The sequence below is a fragment of the Xyrauchen texanus genome, chromosome 48 (assembly GCF_025860055.1).
Source record: "Xyrauchen texanus isolate HMW12.3.18 chromosome 48, RBS_HiC_50CHRs, whole genome shotgun sequence".
NCBI classification, from domain to species: domain Eukaryota; kingdom Metazoa; phylum Chordata; class Actinopteri; order Cypriniformes; family Catostomidae; genus Xyrauchen; species Xyrauchen texanus.
In genome coordinates, this window is record NC_068323.1 from 19,000,517 (window position 1) to 19,008,937 (window position 8,421).

Consider the following 8,421-nt stretch of genomic DNA (forward strand, 5'->3'; position numbering starts at 1 on the left):
AACTTGAGCTTCAACTCATGGACTGATGACCGGACGTTCTCCTTTAGGATTTTCTGGTAGAGAGCAGAATAATTTTTCCCCTCAATTATTGAAAGTCGCCCTGATGCAGCAAAGCATCCCCACACCATCACACTACCACCACCATTCTTGACCGTAGGTATGGTGTTCTTTTTGAACTCTTCCATGGATGGAATTTTTGGCTAGTGTCTTTCTGATGGTGGAGTCATGAACAGTGACATTTATTGATGCAAGAGAGGCCTGCAGTTCCTTGGATGTTGTCCTTGGCTTTTTTGTGACTTCCTGGATGAGTCGCCGCTGTGCTCTTGGAAAAATGTTGGTAGGTTGGCCACTTCGAGTAAGGTTCACTACCGTGCCAAGTTTTCTCCATTTGGAGATAATGGCTCTCTCTGTGGTTCTTTGGAGTCCCAGAGCTTTGTAACCCTTCCCAGACTGATGTATTTCAATCAGCTTTTTCCTCATCATTTCTGGAATTTCTTTCAACCTTTGCATAGAATGCTACTGCTGAAAAAGTTCTATTGAGGTGTTGATTTGATCTGACTGGGCTGGCAATAATCATGTCTGGGTTTGTCTAGTCCAGCTGAACCCCAAAATCAATGCCGTTTAAGGAGGCAAATACTTTTTCACACAGGCCCAGTTGGTATTGTATAACATTTTTGCTTCAATAAATAACATTATCATATAATAACAGTTTTTTTTTTGTTTGTTTGTTTGTTTTTGTTTTTTTTGCTCAGATTGCCTTTGTTTTATGTAAGATTTTATTTGAATCTTTGAAACAATTTAGTAAGAGAAATACACAAGAACAGACAAAATCAGGATGGGGCAAATACTTTTTCACAGCACTTGTATTACATACCTAAAACCTTAAAGTTCAAACCTAAAACAAATCCAACAAAGTGCTATTGTAATAAATCTGTTTTCAAGCTGTTGTTTTTTTTTTTAAAGAGGAAGTTCTGAAAGTCATGGGGGAAGAGATGTCTTATTTTTAAAGATGCAAGAAATCTGTTTCAGATCAATTCTTACTTCAGTTCAGAGTGACCTTTGTCTGAGTATATGATCATTTTGACACTTACTGGGCGACTTTGGTCATGGCGTCTGAGAGGATCAGCGGTCAGAATTGTCATCAAATGACCAGGGGTTGAATGTGAGAGAGGTGGTGTATCGTCCAGCTGGGTAAAATTCCAGTGTGATTCTGCATCATCTACAGGCAAGTCAACCAACAAATGAATAAATTATAAAGTTTCTGTACTCATAAAAATCTGTGATCACAAAAAATGCTAATAGCCAAGGTTTAGGTAAGTCTAATATAAATGTACTTTTACCATATTTTGTGAGTCTGAATGTTTTTGACAGACCAGGAGAGTGTGGCGTGTTGAAGAAGAATGCATCATCAAAACCAATGGCAAACAGAGAGGTGTTATAATGACAAGAAACTCTTTTCTGCCCTGCAGGATTCTTGGAAGGGTTTGGAGTCTGAATACAGGGAGACACCCTGAAATAAAATACAAATCAGAAAACCAAGCAACCATAAAATGTATTTGTAATGCAGTTCAATGGAAAGGAGGAGGCGAGAACCGGATTGGCAATATAAATAATATTTTAATGATAAACTTATAAACAAAAGACAAACACACACACACACACACACACACACACACACACACACACGTTGTGTTTCCATGTTTTATGGGGACTTTCCATAGACATAATGGTTTTTATACTGTACAAACTTTATATTCTATCCCCTAAACCTAACCCTACCCCTAAACCTAACCATCACAGAAAACTTTCTGCATTTTTACATTTTCAAAAAACATAATTTAGTATGATTTATAAGCTGTTTTCCTCATGGGGACCGACAAAATGTCCCCACAAGGTCAAAAATTTCAGGTTTTACTATCCTTATGGGGACATTTGGTCCCCACAAAGTGATAAATACACGCTCACACACACACACACACACACACACACACACACACACACACACACACACACACACACACACACACACACACGACGGACATGTCCGTAAACAATCTCTATCTCGTGGCACCACCTTCCGCAGTCGGCCTTTATCCCTCTCGGAGGCTTGATTAGCCTGATAAGGGACCGGGTGTGTAGAATCACAATCTGGCTCCGCCCTCTGCCCTGCCACAGTATTTAAGCACTACAGCTTATCACATATGCTTTCATTGTTTTTTATTGATTTCCAACATACAAATACAAAATAAAGCACAACATAAATGAACAGAATTAACAGTTATCCCCTTTTAACACCCATTAATTCCCCATCCCCATCCCCCTCCCAATCCCCAACCCCACTCCAACCCTCAACAAACATCATCTTGGTCAAGCCACGATTACACTCAAACAATATAAACACTTTTTTTCTTTTCTTTTTTGTGAAAATTAAAATATAACAATCACCAAATAAAGAGAGAAAAGGAAAAAAGAAAAATTTCACAACAGATACAATTTACAATTTCAACCATAATCATGTCTCTCTCTCCACCTGGTCCTCACTGAGAGACTTCCAGAAAGGACAACTATCTGTCCCATTTCTTATCATACACCTCTAATTTGCCTGTTATATAACTGTTTATATGACATCTTTTCAAATGCCCCCACCCTGCCCAATTTGATGAACCATACCTGAAATGAGGGAGTGCCTTTTGAATTATAAATCTCAAAGCTCAAAGATTTATAAGTTAAATCTCAAAGCTCCATTTTCATAAAGGACACCAAGTGTAGCAACACCCCTCTCAATCCATTCTTTCCAGCAAAAGGAGGAAAATTTGGGGTTCAGCCATATACTTGAGGAGACATTTAGGTATACTGAATGTACTCCATAGGTATTCTCCATACTGAATGTACGTAAGTGTGAAATAATAGGATGCATTTTTACTTCTCAAGGCATTTAATAGAAAGACTTGAGATTGGGGAAAGGACTGCTTGTTCAATGTTATACCATAGAGGGGCTCTCTCTGGTGGTAGAGATCAATGGGCCAGGTGTCTCAGATTAAAAGCATAATAATAAAACAAAAATTGGGGGGTGGCCTAAACCTCCTTTGTCAATTGGTCTATGTAACTTACTGAAATGTATCCAAGGTCGTTTACCATTCCAAATAAAAGACTTAGATATTATATAAAATTGTTTAAAATAAGAAAGAGGAACTTTTAGAAGGAGATACTGTGGTACATAATTGAATTTGGGAATAAAATTCATTTTCATCATTCATCTGGCTCCCCTAACAAGACAAAAATAAGTGGTGGTGGCTTAGTGGGATAAAGCACTGAACTGGTAAGCAGAAGGGTGTTAGTTCGTTCCCCACAGCCACCACCATTGTGTCCTTGAGCAAGGCACTTAACTCCAGATTGCTTCGGCGGGATTGTCCCTGTAATAAGTGCACTGTAAGTCACTTTGGATAAAAGCGTCTGCCAAATGCATAAATGTAAATGTAATCAGAAATTAATCCACTAGTTTGCACTGCAGCTGACAGGTGTTTATAGAGTAACTTACTCCACCCAATAAAAGTGTTCCCAAACCCATACATTTCCACAATCTTAAAAAGATAGTCCCATTCCTCCATATGCCTTCTCGCTGTCAAGTGAGATGGCAGCGATCGGGGTCTGATCATTCGTTACTGACCACATAATATTTATAAAATGTCTAATATTATCAGAAGATCTGCGACCCTGAAGAATCCCCACTTGATCTATATGTATATGAGGTATAATTAGTCTGTTTAATTGATTAGCCACAATGTTTGACAATATTTTTACAATTATTTGACAATTGCTTTTTTTTAACGTAAGCTGTATAATTGAACTGTACATAAATGTTTTCAATGAAGTAGGCCCCAGTAAATAAAAACATCGAACCTGCAAAATGAACAAATAAACTCAACAATAAGCCAATAGAGGAAGAGAAAAAAATTATTAAAAAGAGTAGATCGAGAGAGAGTGAGAGAGAGAGAGAGATAGTGGGCAACCAACCGAATAACAAGCCCTCTCAGACCCCATCTGCAAAATGCACAATGTGTAATCTATACCGCTGATTTAGCAGGAGCAAAGCCACCCACTCACTCCATTGATTTAATGAAGGCTATAGATTCTTGTGGGCATGTGAAAGTCTTACGTCCATCTGTGGCATCAATTCTCAGCTTAGGCGGGTAAAGCAATGCGAAGCTCATATCCTGTTTGTGAAGTAACTTTTTACACTCTTTGAATCTCTCCCGTTTCACTTGTGTAGCACTGGCAAAGTCTGGAAAAACCATAATGTTGCAATCCTTCCAGCACAACTTGTCTTTATTCCATGCCGCACGTAAAACAAAGTCTCTGTCTACCGACCACAGGAATCAGGAATCGCCCACCCTGGGAAGATGACCGAAAGGTCTATGCATGCACTCTATTTCCAGATGAAGGACTGCTGTGTCCAACAAATTCGAATAAGCCTGTCCAGCAACTTCACCATATCTTGACCTTCCTTTCCCTCTGGGATTCCAATGAAACGAACATTATTACATCTGCTTCGATTTTCCATATCCTCTCATTTCCATATCAGTTTTGATGGCCGGCAGGTTAGTCCACAGCTCTTTTCCGGCTGCTTCCAGAAAATCAATTTGCTATTCAGCCTCATCCATTGTGATCAGGGTGGAACGTTTTGCCTTCATAGATGCAATATCTTGACCTACAGTACATCCTGTGGTGCACTGTCATTCCTAACTGGACCCCCGCCATCTTGCTCTTAAAAGGCGTCAGGCGTGTGCGACCATAAAAGCTTTTTATTGTCCAAATAGGCTGATGATTTTGAATTCTTCAACATCCTACACTCCCAGCACAGTTTAACAATCACAACTAAATCAGTTCTCACTGAGTAATATTGATTGAAAGGATATTTGTTGCAAAGTGTAGGAGAGCTCGCCACTAAGCTGCATGTCCACATGCATTAATTGTTATCACTTTACAGCAAGGGTACATAAAATCATGTATGAATACTTCTATGAGCTAATACTTCAGAATGAAATCGTTGAGAATGAAGCCATGTACTTATCAAGAACTACTGATGTGGGATGTGACTAGTGGCAAACCCAATATATTTTGATCTAACTTAATCTTCCATGTTATTGATGATGATTCACTGATGGTGAAATGTGATTATCCAATGAAGTTCTTAAATAAACAGCAGATGTGATGGCAAAGTTATAAAGGCATGAAAATTAATTAAAACTATATGTAATTCATTTAGATCAAGATCAGAGTAGGGTTTGAAACTTCACGTTTTTTTATATAGACCCATGTGAGTGAGTTGATCCTTCCTAACTGTAAAGTTATTTCATTATTATTAAATCTAACATGTAGTTAAAAGTTCATATTGATGATGATATTCATTTAACCTTAATCATAAATCATTTTCAGAATTAAATTCTGCACATCTTTCATTATAAATTTGTATCTAAATCATACGTATACTTGCCGACTGATCACACAGTGAAATCGGTCTGTCTGAAATTTGAATCACTGCCCCCAGTGGCCAAAGCTGGAAGTGTTGTTGAACAAACTGAGCTCCAGTTTCAGAGTGAAATTACCACAGAGTGATGCCAAAAGCAAGTTGTATTTGTAGTTGTAATCAGTTAACAGGAATGTATATTTTATCAACCTACTTCCTAACCCAAACCACAACCCCGAACCTAACCGTTAGTGGAGTAAAGATGTATTTTAAAGTGAAAATGAAACCTCTGAATCGTGCTCATCATTGCTTTTCTTGAACAAGTCAAAGTGAGGGGGCACGGCCCCACTGTAGCGCCAACGCTGGTTGGCCATGTTTACAGAAAAACTGAAAAATTATAGAATACTACTATTTCACTATTATTACTCTACTACTGCATTGATTCCTATAGATTAAAATAAACATAGCAGTATGTTGTTTGTGACTTACCTGTGGTCATCTGGGTCCATATGAAACAGAGACAGTGGAATATGGGTGTCGTCCATCCAGCTGCAGTGAATATGAGTGCTGTAGTCATTGCGACACTCCAAAGACTCCAGAGCAGAGGTTTCTAGGAATAGAAAGAGACAGAAAAGTAATGTGAAAACAACCAAAATGTTGTGTCTTATACTTCTGTGCAGAACTATATGTTAAAAGTAGCACTGTCCTAACCTGGTTCAAATTTGGCATGTTTGGGACATGCTGAGAGTGTAGATGTCCACACTGCAGCAGAATTGAACAGTACAGTCAGTGTTAAAGATGGAGTGATGCCTGGATACATGGCAAATTCTGACTGTATAACGCCAAAGTACAGTAACAGGAGAAGAAGTGGAAAATGTGATAATCCTTAAATGAATAGAAAAGCTCACAGTGAAAAACAGTAAACTGCAGCACAAGAACTGGTTTTATTTACATTAAGTTAAAGCTGCATTTAATGTGTGACTGAATCAATCCCAACTACATTGAATTACTCCAAAAAAGTAACTTATAAGGGTTAGATCAGGTATAAATATCTCAAAGTTATTTTTAAGCAATTATTAGATATTAACGACAATAGAATTGTTCTAAATAGTACAGTAAATAGAAAATAAAATCCTTTGTATTTTGAATATTCATGCATCAGAGTGTAAATTATTTGTATGCGTTGCACATATGCTAACCAACAAGAAAATAATGTAAAGTAAATAAGTTAAACAGTTGAGTCAAGACACCTACATTCAGATAGTCACATATTTTACACATCTGTATGTGTAAAGGAAAACAGCAGAATAAGTTGAGCTTACCATCAAACAGCAGTGTTGTGAAATCAGTGACAAGTGTCCTTTGCTTGTGTCTTATACCCACAGCTCTACTGGTCACACTGACATCTGAAGTGTTTCAACTTGTTCCAACTCAACCGCAAGTGTTTACTTTTGCCAAAACTGCTTTGTTTGCAGTTTCCAAAGTGCCATATGATTCCTTGCCCAAATTTAGAATCTATCTATCTATCTATCTATCTATCTATCTATCTATCTATCTATCTATCTATCTATCTATCTATCTATCTATCTATCTATCTATCCATCCATCCATCCATCCTTACTTAAATACATACATAAATAAAAACAGCAAAAATTAAAACGAGTTTTTACTCTTTCTAGTGAAAAATAAGTGGTTTACTTAAAAATTGCTTACTTAAAGTATGATCAATAATAATATTGATGCTCGCCTTAGCAAAACAGCTAATCATTTGCTGTTGCTATGTCCAGTTAATAACGTTCCTCACACTGATACATCAATCCAATCAGGCTTTTGTTGGTAACACTGTACAATGTGGTTGTATTCATGTTGTAAATGCATGTATCGTGAACTAGCAATGAGCATCATACTTTTACAGCATTTATTAGTCTTGAATATAAATTATTTTTATTTATTAAAATGAAATTGTTAGATCCTAATGCATTAACTAATGGCAAAGTCCCTTTTTAAGGCAAGTCAGTCAACTCTGCGGCCATTTTTGGAATACTCCTGGCCATATGTTTTCTATGGATACAAGGGGCATAAAAGTACAACTCATATCTACTTGAATGGGGAAAGACCATAATCTCCAAAACGGTTGGTCAAGAATACAATCAAAGAACATATTTCAAATCAGCAGTAAAATCTGACAACAATGGTATCATAAATTGTGTTTCTTTTGCTCAGATCACACTAAAATAAAAATTTTCAGTCTGGTTCAGCTAATGCGCATGCATGTTCTCGGGTTGAATGACAGGCGTTGTCTGCATCTAAAAGGTGATGGCTAATTACCTTTAAATCTGGACTACCATTTCTACATCTGCCATATTGGACACTTCACTTTCAACCATTCATTTTAATACAAGCACTCCGTCTCAGACTAAACGTTCTTCAAATGTATCTGAACCCAGATTAATAAGTGCTGAAATAGTTTTGTTCAATGTTAGTTCATACAGTCAATTAATGCACCCTTTTTTATACACATTAATACAGCAATCATGTTGTTCCATAAGTGTTTATGCAATATCCATTAAATGTGATTTAAAATCCTGCAGAGAGATGTCGGCATCAAAATAATGTATATATTTCTAAAATGCATGTCATTTGAGCAAACATTGTTTGTGTCGCTCAAGTTGAGTTGAGCAATCCATCAAGCCACCCAAGATTGTCAATTTTTACTTATAAAAATATAATTTTTTCCTGTTTAAAATCTGCACAAAAAAGAAACTGAAAGAAGGAAGTTGGTCAAACAAATGCCCTCAGAGGGCACATCAATAACCAAACAAAAAAAGTGAATGAAAGATTATCATATAGTTTGATCATTACCCATGAAGGGATCACACTAAAACATATTTGACTTTTATCTTGTTTTCTAGTAAAAATGTACAAATATTATTTTAAGCAAGATACATTTAATT